The sequence below is a fragment of the Cydia splendana genome, chromosome 19, assembly GCF_910591565.1.
Source record: "Cydia splendana chromosome 19, ilCydSple1.2, whole genome shotgun sequence".
NCBI classification, from domain to species: Eukaryota; Metazoa; Arthropoda; class Insecta; order Lepidoptera; family Tortricidae; genus Cydia; species Cydia splendana.
The window spans coordinates 6753425-6774506 of NC_085978.1; positions in this window are offsets into that span (position 1 = coordinate 6753425).

A 21082-nucleotide genomic window follows, 5' to 3' on the forward strand; every position below is an offset into this window, starting at 1 on the left:
TTATATAATGAAAAGCTTTTAAAAGTTGTGAAATGGACAACGTCTTGTTAAAACAAAATACATATAATAAATAGGTAAGTACCTAATATAATATTTTACGTGAACCATCAAACGTAAATATAAAACAAAATTACAGAAATTCATTCAGATACAGTAAGAATGTTCAGACTACAGACCGAGGTTACAAATAGGTCAATTAATATTAATTTTGAATACATTGCACCAATGAATAATCGATAAAAACATCGTCCATATTGTTCTCACTATGAAAAGGGGTTTAAAAAGTAAGAAATAAAAATAACTTACGGTTTTTTGTTATTTATCGGTAAAACACGAACCCTCCCGTTCAGCTACGCGGCTACTACTGTCAAAATGTATGGAGAGGACACGAATAAAGGTCATTTGAAGGTCCTATGATAACGTGACAGTTCTCAGCTTGTTTATTTTTATTTCAGCGCCATCTCTCCGATTACCCTGTAACTACATCGGCTTTTAGCTGAGTGATGAACTTAACTAGTCTGTCCATGGCACGACAATGTAGTATCTCCTAATAGATATAGATGGCGCTAATTAATTGTAATTTTAGCGCCATCTCCTAGATTATCGTGTAATTACATCGGCACTTACCTCGTCTTACTGACGGTAACACCACTTGGCACGAGATTATAGTGTCACCTAATAAGTATAGATGGCACTGATACGAAAAACATTGAAGTATGTAATTAGTAAAGTTACGGGAAAATGGGAAGTGTTGCGAACGCAACTCTTTATTTGTATAAAATTCTAATGCAGTAGCTAAACGCAGCCGTCGGGCTCGGCTAGTATTTGGAAGCTTTTTCTAAAGCACCAATAGGAGCGCTCCACATACCATGTATCGCGGCCAATTAGAGGCACCTAAATCTTAACCACCATTTCGTACATTCAAATTATGCAAATCACTCTTTCATCAGCCTCCATACAATCATCACACTACTTCTACAATTTAGGGTGGAGCGTTATTTTTTTTTGTGGATTTTCAAAAAGGCGGGGTGCGGGAAAGTTGCATATTGGTATTAGGATTAAAATGTATTATGGGAGTAAACTCGTAAAATGGATGGAAGTATTGCCACCACGGCATTGAAATTCTGATAATTAGGAAAAACAATGGTTTATTAAAAAAAATTAAAAGTGCACTTCTAAGTATTTTTTCATGAAATTATAAAAGCATAGTAATTAAATACAAGTGAAATAATTAAAATTAATCAATGTAACAGCGATATTCTGGTTTTTTTTAATGTAAATTAACATTGTAAAATCGACAATTTACTCAATTTTGTACTCTTTTTTCGTGTTGAATGAGGGCATTACTTGGAACGATTTTATTTTGTTTCTAATCCAGCCCTCTCTTCGATTTTGTCCACAAACAGCTGCACAAGATTCCGTTACTAATTTAATGCATCTTTCTGTTCCTTGAGTGTGACAAGGGATATCCTGAAAGACCTGCAATATTTCTGAGGTGTTTTTTTCGGGATCCATCAAGGCCGCAAGAATGACGTCGGTAGGGTAAATTTTGGTGAGAGGTGGTTCAGATGGCTTATCCCAGGCCACGAGTTCTGTAAAATCCTGTGCTTCGAAATTAAACTTTGTTACTTTAAAGACTCGCATAGGAGTACGACCAGTAGAACTATCGCGTATTTTTAAAATCCTTCTCAGTGCAAGTTCTCTAATGTGCTTCCGGTCATCTGCTAACATCGCAATCAGGATATTTTCTGTATGGCCAAAATAGCCATTTCTCTGTATTACCGGATCTATCACCTTCTTAAGTTTGTCCGGAAGGTATCGTGAGAGTTGAATTGTATCAAATAGTTGTTTGGCGCCATGAATGCAGCTCGGGTGAGTTTTAATGCGAAACCACATGGGGGCATAAACCTTAATTACGAACTCTGTCAGTATTTTCAGATTTTCAGCTGGGTTTTCAGTCGCAATGTAGAGTCGGAGGATACTGTTTGCCGTAGTAACCCATCTTGAATGACATATTTTTCCAGGCCTGCGTTTTGCCAATCTCTCGTCGCACTCGCCTTTACTGATCGCTTGACACATTTCCAGCAGATACAATTGGTCTGTACTCAGATCATCGCGGCTCTTCGTTATATCCGGTAAGCAACACGTTATAGCGTTGAAGGATTTAACAGGAAGTAACTCACAATTGTTTAGTGACTTGCCAATCGGCCCACTAAAGCTTTTTGGACCCGTGGTAGAGCCGTCCAAGTTATCAAATAGATGTCTTAAAGCCAATTCGTTTGCGTGCAGTTGGCATATTAGCCATTGAAGTGGCTTTTGTAGTTGGTTTTCAATCAGTTTTATAATTCCTGCCTTGTTGCCCGTGTTAACGACAGTCCCATCACAACCGATAGCCAGAATATTAGTCAGACTAATTGAATTTTCCGCAAAAAAGGAACATAAACTTGTAGCAATTTCTTTAGCTTTCCCGGACTTCAAAGATATATGGCCCAAGTATTTTGAGCCCGGTTCCATCAACACAGTTATATGCTCTTCTACTATAATTCTTCTTCTACCGTCTTCTTGAACTAACGTCTTGTCCTTCCGGCCATCAAATGAAATGCAAATGTACTCTGGAATATCAGTGAAGCCTTGTTTCATAACTGTTTCTCTTGCTTTAGATCGCATTCTGCGAATTTTTGACCGATCAACAATGTTATCTGAGCTTTCCCTTGTTATTAAACCAATGTCTTGGAGGGTGGCAGAAACTAACGCAGCACCGGCTCTATCAGAAATCCCATAACGATCCAATGTTCTTGCAACTGTCGCATACGATACTGGTGGCACACTTGTGTTACGAGGAGCCTCACTCACAGATAGCAAGGGTTCCAAGCTGCTTTCATTATTTATCTCCCTAGAAAAACTCGACCCATCTCTAGGTTTTGGGATATCAATCGCCCCAGTCTCGGTCAATAATTCTTGTTTTTCACATGGGTTTTTCTTAGCTTCTCTTTCAAGTTTTCTCTCAAATCGTTTCGTAGTTACCAAATCTATGGACCCAATCATCATTTTTCTCTCATTCCTCTGATCAATCATAAAATCTTTTTCTTGTATCGGTATTTTTCGACGTTTTTCGCACAAACATGAAATGAAGCACGAACATTTGCAAGAAGCTATGTCGAATAACTTTTTGCTGTCTGTTTTGAACTGCTGTAGCTTTTGCAAATAATTATCATTACTTTTCCTTTTTTGGTAAGGTTTTAATATAAAGCGGTACTTATCGTGATATGCTTTTATACGAGCTACAATGGTGCGATGTTCTATAAAGGGAATGGAAGCCCTCGTCCAAATCTTTTCGATTTCAGTAGCAACGGTTTCCGCCGTTATTTTGACGCGATCTTGGCGTTGTTGTATATTTTGTGTAACAAGTAAGTAGTACCTGATAACATCCTCGTAAGTAGGTAGTACGTTTTGAGGTAATTCCTGTCCATTAACAAATATTGGACACTTCTTTCCACTGCGTAAACTCATTATATGCGCGCGCTCCCGCCGTGATTTATGTTCGCTAAACTCTTCAGAAATTAAAGCAAAACAGGCGTGGGATCAATTAGAATTGACAAATCACACTAAATTACACTTGCTAGTTGAAGGTCAAACCACCCCGCCCCTCGCCCCTGACCTGCGCGGGGGCGAAGTGCAACTCCCGAATTCCCGCCATCGCGCGATTTGCAGACGAAAATGGCAAGTGTTTTAAAATTACTTTGCAAAATAATATGTCATTTTAAAATTTTTTTTAATTGTATTTATGTTATTAATAACTCGAATAATAGAAATCTTTTAAATAAACTTTATTAGTTAAGTATATTATAGCCTATCGGAAATATCGAGAAATTTGATATTTTCTGAAGTTTGGGAGCCTGGTGGCAATACTTCCCGTGGATTAATTTAAATAAGATTTTGTATACATTATATTAAGGCTAATTGGCCACTTTCAAGAACTCCGCAAAATCGAATTTCCCATTAAAAAAAATTTTCATACAATGAGCGCTCCACGCTATTCTACATCTAACCGTTTAGTCAAGGAACCCTTGTAAATCAGTACTTTGGAAATTATAATAGTTTACTTCAAATCGAAGCTTTTTATTTGAGTCGTCGAGATCCTGACCTACACGGCGGCTACAGGAAGGACCGTGGGCCTTACTAGGCCATAATAGGCTAAGGATCAGTGGGTGGCCATAGTGAAGACTCTTGCTTGACACTTCACTGAAGAGGATACTGGATCAAATAGTGTGTGTACAGCCAAGGTATTAAAATTAAATATCGACACGGAAAAAGTGACAAAAATATGTTAATAAGTACCCACTCACACGATGTTATTTTCATACATTAAGGTTGTGTATACATATTTTTGTGCACTTTGCCCATGTCGGTATTTAAACCCTTGACTGTGCCTATTTGAAGTTTGTTATTAAGACCTGACCCTAAGAACTTAGCACTTTGGGACCTGTTTCTGATGGCGGGTGACATATATTATATTAATGAATGAATGAAAACATTTATTTTCAGGCAACTATTGGCCCATAGATAAATACCTTAAAACTAGCATACATATTATTACAAAATATATCTTAAAACTAAAAACACAATTATGGCTGCGATGCAGTTCGCAACCCCGCAGTGTCAGGGAGCCGGCCGCGGAACCGCCGGAACTTGACACCCTTCGGCCAAAACTCCTCCTTGGTGAAGGTCGATAGATGTTCAGTCGGAACGCTCAGCACAAAAGAATTAAAATTCACACTGTGTCGAGATTCCAACTTCACGACCCTCAGGATGAATCCGGACTTGGCTCGTACATACTTCACGATCTCCTCGACCTTCGTAAGGTAGTGTAATCGGGACACATACAGCAGCGTCGTCGGTGTTGCAGGACGCAGCAAATGGTTAGGTCCAGTCGGTGCGGTACCGCACTGATTCGGACGAGCTGACTTCTTTCTCCTCTCCTTTTTGAAGCCATCTCTGTCGCATCCCGACTCTTTTAGAGTCAGCTGTGACCGATCCTTGTGAACAGGTTCACGAAGGCTCTGCACCCCTTTCTTCGGCCGCTGCTTAGACTTGGACACAGCAGGCGGCTTAGCGGCAGTGGCAGCGTAGGAACGTTGTGGGGTCAACGTACTCTTGCGTGACGTGCGCGTCTCCGGTGACGTAGACGGGCGGGCGGCGGGGCGCGGGTCGGCGGTCGCCTGCTCAGCAATCGCCGACGCATCCAAATTCGCGGACTCGAAACCGCCGATTGACGCATTCCGCGCAACGTGACACACGGATATGCTAGAGTTATCTGACCTACATTCCGAACTAGCACTTCGTATTAACGCTAATTCAGAACGTAGTTCACTGATGGTATTATTCGATACCTCCAACTTAGCCTGCATTTCAGCCAGACTGTCCTTCAGGAAAATGATATCCTTTAGCAGCCTGGAAACGTCAACATGGTCCAACGAGACGACAGGTAGCCGATGTAGGTCCTTCGCCACGAAAGAGGGCATGTTTGATGAATCGGTCCCCTTGAACACCGAGATGATGTCCCGTAGACTCTTCACGCCTCCATCTCTACGTCGTGATGGCATTTCGTCGGCTTTGCCGAGCGTCTGGTAGAGCAGCGCCTTGCCACTACATATGTCCTCCTCCTGGAAGCTGGACTTGCAGATCTGCACGATGCTGGTCTCATCCAAAGTCACGGTGGCATTTTGAATAAATGCCAACAACTCGTTGACTACGACTTGTGATGAAGTCATAGCGGGTAAGCAGGCAGCGGCTATTGCCGCGCGGTTCGCGAATTTTAAAATTCGTGCAGTGCACTACGGCACGACCGCTTCCGGCCGCGCATTGCAACGCACGAATTATTAATGTCTGAAGTTGTTGGTTTTCCTTTGTACGAGGGTTGATTGTTATACGAGTGGGTAAGATAGGCAATTGTTACGATTTTTGCCTTATACGAGGAAGGGGAACACAGGAAAAATGGTCTATTGTCTAATATTTTAAGGTTGCGCTCAAATACTATCCGGACTACTATCAAAGAAATGACAAGACTGCTATAATGTCATTCTTACTGTTAGTGTCTAGAACAGTGGTTCCCAAAGTTGACTGGGTTCCGAGTTCCGACCCACCTAACAAAAACTGCAATTTTTGGGACCCAACTCCTTGGGGCCGTCTTAAAAGGGGCATAAAGTATTGGCAACGCTCAGATTTCATAGTAGTTTCAGGGCCCACTTAATATTCGCAACCCATAATAGTTTGGGAAATATGCATGGTCTAGAAGAAGTAAGTACCGTAAAATGGGGTGAGTAGGGATTTCGAGGGCAGTTGGGTTATGAATGGGGTGAGGAGGGATGACAGAGGGGTGAGTTGCTTATTACAGGCTACTGCTACGTAAATTATAATTATATTCTAATAACAAATCAAGCTATAATAATGTTCATAATCCCAAAGTGTCGATCCAACAATTTTCAAAACTCACCTTAGTAGGAAATCCCTCCTCACCCCTACTACGGGGTGAACTGGGATTTCCTACTATTTCGTATTCATCTTTAAAGTTATGAAATGGATCTACACAAAACCAAAAAAAAACTAAAATTCAAACGACAGGAACATTTATTATGTTGTATAAAAATCAGTTTGCCACATGTAAAAATAGTTTTATCGAGGTTTGAATGCCAGTTTTGTCCCTACTCACCCCATTTTACGGTACCTAAGTTGCCTAGGTATGACATCGCCAAAATGTCTGCCGCAACGATACACCAGCAACGCTGTACCAGTAAAGGGGCTCACTGATTAACAGTCCGCCGGACGGTATCGGCCTGTCATTTCGTCGCTGTGCCTACAAAAGTCGCTATGTGATTTTTGACGATTTTTAGGTTTTGATGCCATTTTGAACCTTATTTCCATACGCATATGCTCCAAAAACAGCGTTGAGCTTATTCCAATATTTAAGGATTTAACAAATGTAGGTATGTGATGCCTATACAATGAATGCTCTTCCTATAATCGCTAACTGGAATAAATCACATAACTACATTAGCTTATTTGAACAGCAATTACAGACGTGCGCTCGCTATGTCATTCTTGACACATAGCGATATTTTCTACAAGTTTATTGAAAAATGATTAGATGCGCTTGCGCCCGATATGTAGTTTTTCGCACATAGCGATAATTTTTGTACTGGTTGGAGTCGAGGCTATGTTTCCAGGCCGTGCGTTTTACGACACATGGCGGAATTTTCTTATAACAATCCAGTATCCAGTCTACCGTAATTACGTTATAGGTAAGTACTTTTACTTACCCTCAAGTTGTATACTAAACACGTTAACATGTTCATTTTAAAGTGTATCATGATTGATTTGGCACTAAAAAGTCATCAAGCAAAATAAATTACGTGTGTGTACAAATAATTGAGTTTTGTGAGTTTTCGTTACAAGTTGTTGGCAGTTTTAAAGGTAATAAGTGAATGGAAAATTACATAAAAGATAGAAATATGTATTGCCTATTGTATATTTCATGATTTAAGTACTGCGGAATGGAGTATCGAGACAAACCATTCTGGTTTAACGATGCTTTTGGATCAAAATATTATGTAATTGTGATTTATATCTAATAAAAAAAATTATAAAGTTAGCGCAATGTACTTTATAACATGAACATGTAGTGCGTTTATGCATTACTTAAAGACATTTTTTTTATATTCTATTATAGGACATTCTTACACAGATTGACTAAGGGGCTGTCCATAAATTACGTCATCGATTTTTGACGATTTTTGACCCCCCCCCCCTAAAATCATCCAAAAATCATGCTTCGAATGACCCAGTTTCCTCCTACATCATGCTACCGTCATCCGATGTCCAGACCCCCCCCCCTAATTTGAAATGACGTAATTTATGAATAGCCCCTAAGTCCAACAGTAAGCTCAAGAAGGCTTGTGTTGTTGGTACTCAGACAACGATATATATAATATATAAATACTTAAATACATATTAGAAAACAACCATGACCAAGCCATGACTCAGGAACAAAATATCTGTGTCATCACACACAAATAAATAACCTTACTGGGATTCGAACCCAGGTCCATCGGCTTCACAGGCAAGGTCGCTATCTTAAAGACAATTGTTTATTTTCAACTCGGCTAAAACTCAGTTAGGCAATATCGCGTCGTGTTTAATATTGTAAATTTATAGATAATAAATGAAAAAAAAGTAGTAAACATCAGACCAATACATTATTATATTATTCATGTCTTTTCAAATGAAAATTATAAATAACTAGTACCAGATAATAAATAGTACCAGAATATATGTAGAAGAGTCGTTTGAATCCTTTATTCGTATGCTGTTGGGAGAAAGAAGTTTAAAGAAATATTAGAAGACAACAAAATTTCAATTTACAAGCAAGGAAATATTAATATGTAGTAATATCTAGTTATAATAAAAAAAATACGTAAACTATTCATTCATGATAAAATTTCCATTATATCGTCTTAAATATTTTTTTTCTGTTTTATTGAACACCCACGTCATTTTATTAAATAACCATGTAACGATAAAGCACACAAATTGTATAAGGTCCTTAATAATTAAATCTGGCCATGTACGGGTTAAGGCGTGCTTTTCCCGTACGAGCTAAGCGAACCAGTTTTTTGAATCCATCGGAAATATAAGAAACAATGTTTTAAAATTGTGAAAAAAATATATCTTATACTTAAGGATCTGGCAGATATGTTTTGGATCTCAAAAACATGATTAGATAAACTTTGCTCGATAGAAAAAAATTCCAAAGTTACGCCTTTTTTTAACAATAAATCAATCTCAGAGCTACAATACAAACTTTTTTGACTTGTTTTTTACATAAATGTATAGGTAATAAGATAATCTAGATGATTTGGATCACTTTGTCTCGGTAACATCATTAAAATAATTTCTATGTTTCAATACCTACTAAATCCGCAACCGCCATCACTCGCGAACGCACTTACGCCCTCTTCAGTCGCGCGGCAGCGCTTGTAGAGGACGGACCTGCGTCAGTATGTTCCGCGCGGTCACGTGATTTTACCATTTACAAACAATGGGAAACAAAGCATATGAAACGTAAGAAAAAGTCACTAAGTGCTATAAAAACACACTTTCTGATAACAGAAGCATCTAATACTTTACAAGGTGCTTGAAAGCGCCTAGCTTTCCTACATCAACAGTTAAAATATTTCAGTATTTTCACTAGGTCAGCAACCAATTTCAATGTAGGTAAATAATATTATATTCCTAGATAATATAATTGTGAGTATGTAAGTATGATATATTTACAGTATTTCACCTTTACTGATATACCTACGTCCGATCTGCAAAATGATTATATTCCTTCGTGCTCTTTGACTCCTTTGAAAATCAGAAATTATTTATTTGGATTGATACAGTATGGGGATGTTACAATATATGTATAGTGTTACGCTTTTAGTATGAGGGTGCCGAAGGCGCCCGGCTTTGGATCGCATGCAACGCGCCACGCCCGTCAAGCGTGCAAATTCATCATCATAATCATAAATTTAAATAAATATAAAATGTCAAATTGAAATAATTGAAAAAATTACCCTAATAGGCATATCGCAATACAATTATTTAAGAACTAAATACATATCACTAATTTTAATATTTGACCACGGTCGACATGAATTAAATATAATTGAGAGTTCAAGGTGCCTACAGTTCATCTTGCGCTTGGTTGTATTAGTCTTGTTCGAGAAACTGAACACGGTGAAAAATAGAGATAATACTCCTAAAAATACGTGTGATACCTCATTAGATTCGTCATAATGCCTAGAAAAATGCATTCGAAGCGTGTAGTAGCACACACAAAATATCAAAAGTTATAAGCAAAAAAAGGGGGAAAAAGTAGAGAATTTTAATTTCCCCAATATCTCAAAAAGTATTCATATTACGGTGCGAGATGGGTGGGGAGTGCTCGACCAAATGTCATAGAGGGCCCCAAGACAAAACAAACTGCATTTAAAATTTTTCAAAATGGCCGACTTTATTTTTTATTTTTTTCAAGTTGGTCCGAGCGCGCTGAGATTTGGCATGGCGAAAGATAGAGGCCTCTAGATTCCTATGAAAATAAATTTTTTTGGAAAAAATCTAAGATGGCGGAAATAATGGTCATTTTAATTTCGTATGGCAACTTTTAAACGGTGCGAGATGGGTGGGGGGTGCTCGACCAAATATCATAGAGGGCCCCAAGACAAAACAAACTGCATTTAAAAATTTTCAAACAGGCCGACTTTTTTTTTAATTTTTTTCAAGTTGGTCCGAGAGCGCTGAGATTTGACATGCGGCGAGCTTGGGGGCCCAAAATTACCATGTGAAAAAAATTTTTGGAAAAATCCAAAATGGCGGCGGACACGGGCCAAATTCAAATCTCCAAGTAGGTTAGGCGAGCCCGAAGGGCGAGCTTCAGGCTGGGAGGCCGAAGGCCGACCCCGCGGAGGGCCGTCAGGCCCGGAGCTTTATCTCGAATGTCCAAGCATCCTCCCCCCCCAGTAATTTTGGGCGAGGCCGAAGGCCGAGCTGCGGGAATGACGAACAAAGCAAAATCCTATACAAAAAGTGTGTTAAGCGAGCCCGAAGGGCGAGCTTCAGGCAGGGAGGCCAAAGGCCGACCCCAGTGGATGGCCGAAGGCCCGGAGCCTCCACCCCGACTCCCAAAACGCGAGGCCGAAGGCCGAGCTGCGTGAATGCAGTTCCTCCAAACGTCCTACAAAGTCAACTTTCTTGATAAGCGGAGCCGGCGGGCCGAAGGCCCGACGGCGAAGCGTCAAGGCTCGCGAAGGCCGAAGGCCGAGCTCCGCGTTGGGCCGAAGGCCCGAAGCGTCACTCGTGAGGAGGAAGTTGGAGCTGAAACACGACCCAATAGGAAAAGTTACGATTTCCCAAGCACGCGAGGCCGAAGGCCGAGCTGCGGGAATGAAGTTCTCGCATGCGGATCTTTTCTTTCTATCAAAAGTACAACTTTATTTATTTGTCCCTTTGGAAAACAAAGTACTACACAACAATAACAACAGCTGGAATGGACTGCTACCAACAATGTGGGTTAGGTTAGGTTAGAACTGCGACCCTCACAGGAACAGACTGCTACCAGAAAAGTGGGTTAGGTTAGGTTAGAAATGCGACCCTCACAGAAACGGGCTGCTACCAGAAAAGTGGGTTAGGTTAGGTTAGAACTGCGACCCTCACAGGAACGGACTGCTACCAGAAAAGTGGGTTAGGTTAGGTTAGAAATGCGACCCTCACAGGAACGGACTGCTACCAGAAAAGTGGGTTAGGTTAGGTTAGAACTGAGAACCCGACAGAAACGGACTGCTAACAGAAAAGTGGGTTAGGTTAATAGTTACAACAGCACAAACAACAGCAACAACAACACGTCAACAACAGCAAACAACACGCGTACCGCGGGGCCCTCGTGCCCCGCGCACAGGGCAAAATCTAGTTAATATTATTAAAGAGGAGGATATTTCCAATACAACATTATATACTTGCAGGACTGTATCTCCATTATTTATACTTTTTATTCAACGCTGAACATAGTCCTCCACGCCTCATTTTCGGCGTGAAAAAGCGATTACGTAACATTCAATATAATTTTAAAGGTGTATAAAAAAAAATATAAAAAAAAACATTTAGTAAACTTTACTAAATCAGATTATTTGTGAAGGGTGCGGAATACGGGGTGTGATTACAGGGAGTTCAAAATAAGGCGGGTATAAGACAATTTTTTTTAATATTTTGTGTTATTCAGTCAGTTACGTGGTCTTTCACTATCGGCCTCATCTGAGAATTCAAAGTCGCTCAACCAGCTATGGAGAGGGCTATGCTCGGAGTTTCTCTGCATGATCAAATCAGAAATGAGGAGATCCGTAGACGAACTAAAGTCACCGACATATACTGTGTGCATATTTATTTGCGTTATTTGACATCTGTCACTCACAACAGCAATACAACGTAAAATGTCTCGCACATCGAAATCACAAAGGAAAACAATTGCACTACGAACGTTTACGTTCTACGTCTTTTTTTAATTTTAGGGCTAGCCGGACACCACCTTTATGAATCGGTAGTCGTCTAAGTAAATCGATATGAATTTTTCATTTTTCTTTTAATAAAAATAAGGAAAAGGTGGATAATCAACTGTAAATATGGATATATTTATCGTCACCTAACAGACAACAAATTTGACACAGAAATAACATAAATAAACTTTAAAATAGATCCCCAGTTAGTTTAGATTTTGACGATGGGTGCGACCTACTCGGTCGGTGTATTAAATGCCTTGCGCGAAAACCATATAATTCTAGCTTTATTTAAATCGCAAATAAAAATTCATTATACGTCACAATTCGATACCTCAGTCTACGTGCCATCCAATCGTAATCGCTTGCTGTGACTATCGATTTGGGTTAGTTACATCTCTATACAGGATGTCCAGTAATTAATGGACAACCTTCTAACCATCGACAGGGCAGCTTGGGCTGGTCCAGAAAATGCACTTATAGGTCTAGTAAAAGTTTCGTGGTTTTCGAGATAATCGCACTTTTGTCTTTTTTACTAGTTAGCACCATACTTCACTTTAAACACCATCTAGGCCATATCTTTATTTGTAGAAATGTAAATAGCATGTGTGATACCATTTTAGAATCAGTATTAGATAAACTATTTTTAAGAAAGTTGGCCACTCTGTTCTCCATACATTTTTTTTTCACCACAAGCGACCAGACTTCTTGAAAGTGTTATATATATATATATGGGCAGGCCACATTGCGCGCAGAGAAGATGGCCGATGGTGTCCAAAAGTGCTCGAGTGGACACCACGGACTAGCAAGCGCAGCGTAGGACGTCCACCCACAAGATGGACAGACGACCTTGTTAAGGCCGTCGGAAGACGCTGGATGCGGGTCGCTTCCGACCGGAATGGAGGTCCAAGGGGAAGGCCTATGTTCAGCAGTGGACGTCTTATGGCTGAGATGATGATGATGAGTCAGTTACAACTTAATTAAATATATATATATATATATATATAATGTACTTAATAAAATGTAGGTACCATCGGTGCGCGAGTTTGACTCGCACTTAATTGAATTATTTTCTTGAAAACATTGTTTCGTTAAAATTGTGTGATCATTAAAATAGGTATAAAGTCGATAGGTATTGTAAACAATAATTTATTAAGTTAGGCAACAAAAGTATTGGAAATTGTGATAATGAGACCCACCAAAAACATTTTCATGTAAAATGTTGCCAAGAAGAAACCATAAGGCTTGCACTGACAAAAAGTTATCAGAAATTTACTTTGAAACTGTTTTTTTTTTGTTTTTAGAGCTTATAAATAAGTACTACTGATCAGTAACAACGTTTTAATTTCACGGCAGCGTTATTGAGTTAAAGGAATCTGTAAAGTAAAATTATTGATTAAGGTTAATAACCTTTATAAATAGAACCCTTAATTGACCGTCTCCTTTAAAATTGTTACTTTCCTTTAGGTACTTTAACTCGAACACGCTGCCATGAAATTAAAACGTTCTTTACTGATCAATAATAAGTACACATGTCTATATAAAAATAATAATTCTACATGAAATGATCAGAAATACGTAATGCAAAAAATACATACGTACATATACAATAAAAACTCTAATACGTGACCATTTCCCGGTCTAGTTAAAATACTGCCATCATAAGATCATTATACTGTGACCCGTCTGCTATGTTTACCGTGCGCGACGCGCGCTCACGATCTCGGCGAGCGGGTCGCGGGACGCGCGGGCGGGGCTTCACGGTTTGCCGCGCACCTCACCCCCTCAGATTCGTTGATGAGTCGAATCATATCGCCTTAAGACACTTAGAGGTTTTTACGACTCAAACAAAAATCGCTATGTAACATATTTTTGAAAAAAAATTTTTTTCACGCTATTGAAACTAAACTATCATTTCAGATAATTCCGTAATATATGTAAAAGTGCAAATACTTTTGTCATAAAAATATTGATTTGTATATGTTCAATAATTATCGAAATAAACAGTTTTTTGTGTCTCCTGTAAAGTAGGTTAAAAACACATGGCGACTTTTGCACGCACAGCGACGATTTAGAACAAAATTTTGACAGTTCCGAACTACTGACAGGCCGATACCGTCCGGCGGACTGTTAATCGCTGATGTAGTCGCAACCCGAACTTCTCCATCTCTCCATTGTAGTTTGCAGGGCGTGTACTTTCTATGCAGCTGATTATACCTACATACCACTGTCATATCATATTATGTTCCTGGCTAATGTTATAAAGCCAAATAAAGGTATGGAAGTTAACCGAAAAACAACATAATGGTGTTGTTTAGGTAAATTTGTACAATGTTCATTATTGCAGAAGTAGATAACGTTTTATCACAACTGTTTATGTCGTCGTTAGGTTATCTTAGTCATTTATAAGTTAACAACTCTACAGTGGGAGCTATTATTAAATTAAATCAATATTTCCATTTGCTGCGAAGTCCTAGCGGCTTGAAGTTTAAGCTACAAGGTCATATTAGCCCTCGTGGTACAATTTATGTTTTTCCATGGCTGTATATTTAGCCTATATTTTTTTTTGATAACACATTTATTACGTTAAATAATACAATTTTAAGCTTATTTCAATACAGTTGTGTGGTAGCAAGAAGAGAAATCTAATCTTCAAGGATGGGTATTCCACAGCCGTCTTCAGATCCAAATCTTTCTATCCTTCTTCTCGTTCCTCTAATTCTTAGAGAGACAGCTCTGATGATTGATATTTGTATTTTGACTTTGATCCAGTTGATTATTTGTGAGTATGGTTTCGACCATTTTTCATGGAGCTTAAGGGATGTTCTTTTTATGAAGGATTCATATTCCGTTCCAACAGCGCCATCACAGGAGACCACAAGAGGAGTGAATGAGGCTCTGAGATCTTCTGCAGCCAGGTCGTATTTGCGATGTTTTTCGCGAGCGTGTATTTGGGCAATCGTGGGCCATGTGAGTAGACCATACGAGGCGGCGTCGGCATTTACAATGCGAACGTCAAAGAACGCCTTCCTCGCTGGCTCCCATACACTTTCCAGTAGTAAGTCGCTTATTAGCCCTGGTTGATCTAAGGTTGCGGCACGCATTATTGGCTCAGTAGTAGCCGAACCCCATGCTGGTTCAGCCCAACTTTTGATATCGTCTCTGTGTTGGTCGTGGCCTCTTTTTATGAGCCCTCCCTTCTTGCAATTAAGTGCATGGTTTAGGTTGAAGTTATTTTCACCACAGCCATCGCAGGTTAGTGGCAGACTAGAAGGTTCATGCCCGTATCTGATCGCAAGGCCGTCACGAAACTGCGTTGCTGTTAGGTCGGTATCATCAGCTTTGGTCGGTAGTACTGTTAGCCACTGTGATGATTTTTTGTTAATTACCCTTTGGATGCAATTCTTTGTTTTTATTGTTAGCTTATCCATGATTGATTCTAATTCGTGTTGTTCATTATTTTCTCGTTTTTTTCTTTCTTCTTTTAAAGTTTCATATACATGTTTTTGATGGTCTTCTATGTTAATTTCATCGCCGGTTCGAATTGCATCTATTAGTATTTTGTTGGCATTTAATGATATTGCATGTGAGGTTTTAGCTTGCTTTGTGGGATCATTAATTGCAAGGCCTCCGAGCCTCGCTGGAAGAGCAAAGAGTTCATGTTCTATAGATGTTATTTCTCTGCCTAGTATGGAGGGTGTTAAATGAGTCTTGATTGCGTTCTTTAGGTTATTGTAGTCTTCGTCTGTTCCAGTAGTCACTCTTTGTAGGTATTGCCACTCGCATTGTAGTGATTTAGTTAATGCGGTATGTACAGCTTGAGGATATTTTTCACAAGCTTTTGTTATTCTAAGGATGCAATCAATCCAATTTTTTGTTTTTTGTCGTATATAGTCGGTTTTATCGCTTATGTCTCCAATAAAACTTCCTAAAAATCGATGTGCTTTTACAATTTTGATTCCTAATTTATCGAATTTTTGTTTGGCAATATCTGTAAGGCCTTCTTTGACTATTAGATAGCTCTTTGTAGGCTCAGGGTAGTAGCCATATCTGGGTCCTTCTTTCATTAGTAGCTTAAACCATTTTAGTATTTCATCAAATTTGCCTAAGCATGCAGAGTCATCCGCATACCAGTTCTGAATGTATTTATTCTTGTTTTTGCATGTTTTTATTAGTGGTAATATTCCAATCGCGTACATTTGCATTGCCAGTGGATCTCCTTGGGTCGTTCCTTCTTTACTTAATATGTATTTATTGGTATTTCTAAATGATATGACTGCGTGTCCTCTATAGGTATTAAAGAGGAATCTCGAGCATCTGGGCCATAGAAGTCTGGCATTCCATAGTGCTAATGGACGATTGAGGGCATTAAATGCATTGGTAGCGTCAACGAGTAGTATACCTTCGGTGTTTTCTTCGTGGAAGCTTTCTGACATTGCGTGTGCTGCACCTTCTATACCGGCTTTTATTCCATTACATAGTTGGTTTGCTCCGCATGCTTCTTGTACGTCAGTGCCAGTCGTCAGAGCCATAGCTTTTGCTATGACACGTTGAAGTACCTCCCCTATACCAATTGGGCGGACACCAGGTGATTTGTCAAGGGCGATGCCTCTTCTGGCTAGCAGTGCCCTTATTGCATCCCATTCTACTATTTCGTTTGCTAGTTTTCTTGTTAAAGCTGCTATTGATTCTCTTAATTTGAAGCTGTGTGGCCCAAACCTTAAAAGCATCGTTTTCCACTGATCAGCATCGGTCCCGCTTGGGCCTGCACCTCCCGAGATGCTTCTTGCTACTTTTTCAATATGGCTGGATGTTACGTCAACATCGACAAGGTTTGGAAGTTGTGTTGTGTTGTTTGGTCGAAATCTGATATAATCGGTGTTGCTTGGTTTGGATGTTTTTCTTCCAGGATCTGAAATATATTTTTGTCTCCAATTTTGTCGTCAGGCTTTAATATTCCACCACCATTACGTTCTGTGATAAATCTGTTCGCTTGTCTTATTTTTCCTTGTAGCATCAGTCTGTTAAACACGCGTGACATATGATCGCAATCTTGTTGTTTTTTATAGCGGCTATTCTTTTTGTTACATCTCTCTGCTTCCTGTATTAATTCGTCAAATTGATTTTTTCGCCACATTTCTAGTCTTCTGTTTATTAGGCGTCTGATGTCTGAACCTTTAGTTATTAAACTATCCCTTTGGAGGATTGTGCTGCAGTAGAAGAATACTCGTTCAGAGAATCCATTCGTCGGTAATTCATTAACTAGATTATTGATTTCGTTAGCTAGGAGGTCAATGAAATGACGACCGACGTTACCTTGTGGAAGGTTGTATTGTTTTCCCGTCAGTTTTATGCTTTTCTTCCAGCGGAGTCTCCATGTAGAGTCTTGGCCGCCTTCATTGTTTACCATTTTTGCACCAAAACCTTCTTTGAATAGGTTATCTATTGGATTGTTGTTGTTTTGGTTTGATGAAGTACTAGTACTGCGAACATTGCTAATAGGGTTTTCATTCTCTTGGTTGCTCATGTAGGTCTGTGCGTGTGACTTACCTATATGTATGTTTAGGCCACGTCTTTTGAATAGCTTGGAGCATATAGGGCAGGGCAGCAGTGTATCATCTTGGCTATTTTCAATGGTGCCTGGGGAAACGTTGTTCATTGTTTCTGGTAATTTTGTTAATATCACTGATTCTGGCTTTTAGCCTATATAGCTGTGACCCTAGTGAATAAGGGTACAAGTCTCAGGCAGCGCAGTTGTAAAAGGGCGTAAGTTCCACGTAACACTTATGCCCTTTTACACCTAAGCTGCGTGTGACTTGTACCCTTTTTCACTAGGGCCACAGATATGTACCTAATGTACCTAATATAGATAGGTATGCCACGTGACTAGAGATTTAGTGCATAATTCATTGTTTTCCATCGTATTTTCTCGAAAACGTTCGTATCATGCTACTTCAGTAACTTCAGCAACCTCAGTAGATACTTTTTGCTGAAGTAGCAAGACACGTTCGTACGTTTCCGTGAATAAACGATGGAAAATAATTATGCACTACGTCTGTACAGGTTTTTTAATAGGTACTTATAGATAAAAATATAAGCATAGAAAACATCCATGACTCAGGAACAAATATCTGTGCTTATCACACAAATAGATGCCCTTACCCATCTGCTTATTGTACCATGTTTTAAGCAAAATAAATGATTTAGGATTTACCGGGGTTCGAACCCAGGACCATGCATAGGCGGCTGAACCGAAATAAAAAAAATATTTTCCAAAATTAGAAATTATAAAATTAGGCTAGGTAAGTATGCATTTCCTCTCAGAAAGCATTTGGTAAAAACCATAAAATGATGGCGTAATAAACTGTTAACACTTTCAACACCAAGAACCCGACTGTCGGGTACACTGTTCGTAGCGACTACGCGCTACATACGACGAAACCGTGGCTACGCGCTACGAGCGTAACCCGTAGCACTTAGTGGTATTGAATGTGTTAATAGGTACCTATTGTGATACGGTCACGTGTGAAAACATGTCTCATTATAAAAATATAACACAAATAAATATAAACAAACGCGCTGTAGGTAAAGTTAACGTAATGTTACATTATTCATTGAGACGCGTCAGTTTGTTTCTTAGTGTGACACAGACAGCAGGTGATTATTATTCAGCATTATTAATGATAAATAACGATAATTATGTAGTCGTGCATCATCTATTATTATATTATTAATTTGCTACTAATTTAAAGCAGTTATTTTTAGATAATACTGTAATGCGAATGACATTCGATCAATTAAAAATAAGACATCTATAGTTTGGCCAGGGACTGTCTCATTAGGTACGCTAGTATTAGCACCCAAAAGAAAGGCATGAGTATAGTTTAGACCTATAGTTTTTTTTGTTCTTATTTACTCACAAATTGGGTTTGCCAGACTATACCTAATGCAAACTTCCTTAGCAATCATTTTGCATGAGGTTATTTGTGTCTGTGGTTTCTGTTCAGGGTTGTCTGAAGGACTTTCTGCTCGAAGTACTGAGATTAGTATTTTAAGAGGCACTTTTTCATCTAGAATGGTACAAGTATGGACCAAAAATACCTCCTCATTTCCATAAACCGAAGTCAATAATAATTTTGCTCAGTGTGAATGGATAATTTGATGAAATATAAGAAATACAGAAAATGTTAAGTAGGTAAGGTACACTAATTGGGAAATTAGAATACTTACTACACTTATATCGTGATTAACTCACACACGCTTATTTTGGTCGGCCTTACCGTGCGTGATATAAACATGATAAAGCGTACATACCTATGTCACTTTCTGACACAGTAAGATACGAGAGAGTGGGACTTGTCAAGTCACTCGCGATTAAGCATAAGCATAAAACGCCTAAGGATATAGGTACCTACTGATCCCCTCATAAGTCCCACCGTACTAAACTTGTACAAGTACAAATTAAATTCGAGTTATGGACTTAGAGAAATAAAAGAAAGTTCCAAATTCAAAAGCGCAAAAATTGGCTTGGGTCTTATAGACCGGGAGATAGTGACACTTTTTCAAGTATGGTGCCCCTTTTTCCCCCTATTAGAAGTATGGCAAATACAATAATGGTCACATTGCATCATCTAATTTCCAAAAATCCAAATGCCATACTGGTACAAATCGTCAAATTTTTTTTTATTTTTTAAGTCTTGGCTTAAGTCTCACAGTCGTCCGCCCCGTAGTTATAATCCGGAATAATTTATTTTTAGGTATAATTGTATCCAATCAAACAGAATATGATGATGCCATGCTGTAAAAAATTATTTTACGTATTGTATAGTCGTATTTTTGAAACGTGTCGATTAAATAAGTTTTTTAGGGTTCCGTACCCAAAGGGTAAAACGGGACCCTATTACTAAGACTTCGCTGTCCGTCCGTCCGTCCGTCCGTCCGTCCGTCCGTCCGTCCGTCCGTCCGTCTGTCACCAGGCTGTATCTCACGAACCGTGATAGCTAGACAGTTGAAATTTTCACAGATGATGTATTTCTGTTGCCGCTATAACAACAAATACTAAAAACAGAATAAAATAAAGATTTAAATGGGGCTCCCATACAACAAACGTGATTTTTGACCAAAGTTAAGCAACGTCGGGAGTGGTCAGTATTTGGATGGGTGACCGTTTTTTTTTTGCTTTTTTTTGTTTTTTTTTTGCATAATGGTACGGAACCCTTCGTGCGCGAGTCCGACTCGCACTTGCCCGGTTTTTTCAAGTATGGCAGCACTTTTTCCCCCTACTATAAGTATTGCAATTATAATAACGGTCACATTTTATCAAATACTCTCCAAAAATTTAAATGCAATACTGGTACAAATCGTTTAGCAAAAAAAAAAAAAAATTAACTTCCTTGCGGCGGTATGGCGGGCATTTGGAACCATCCGAAAAGTATGGCATGGTGATGTCCATGAATGGCTGCTCGACGGTGATCACCTGTGCAAAAATTAGCTTGGTACAAATGGTTGAATTGTTTTTTTTTAATTAACGTGTTCGCCTCAGTATGGCGGGCTGTAAGTCACACCGGAGAAGTATGGCATTACGCTACCGCCTACTTCTTTTTTATGGACTATCGAATAATACGAGGATTTTTGTGGTACAAATCGTTCGACACTCGTATTTTATCCGACACGTTCGACTAACGCCCATGCGATTGGGCCGCCGGTACCAGCGCTATGGTCATAGCATTTTCTTTCCTTCATTACATGCTTCGACCCCTGACGAACCGCCATAATGGTACAAATGACCCAGTAAAATGTGTCACTATCTCCCGGTCTATTACGAGGTTATTCATAATTCTGTTATACATATAGTCGCACCAATAAAAGTTTGCAGCGGATTTGATAGCCCACGCACTATAAGTGTTATTTAAACGTCATAACGTATAACGAAATAACGAAACGTATAACGTATAACGAAAGTGATGTTGGTGATGCTGTTTTAAATAGAAGATGCA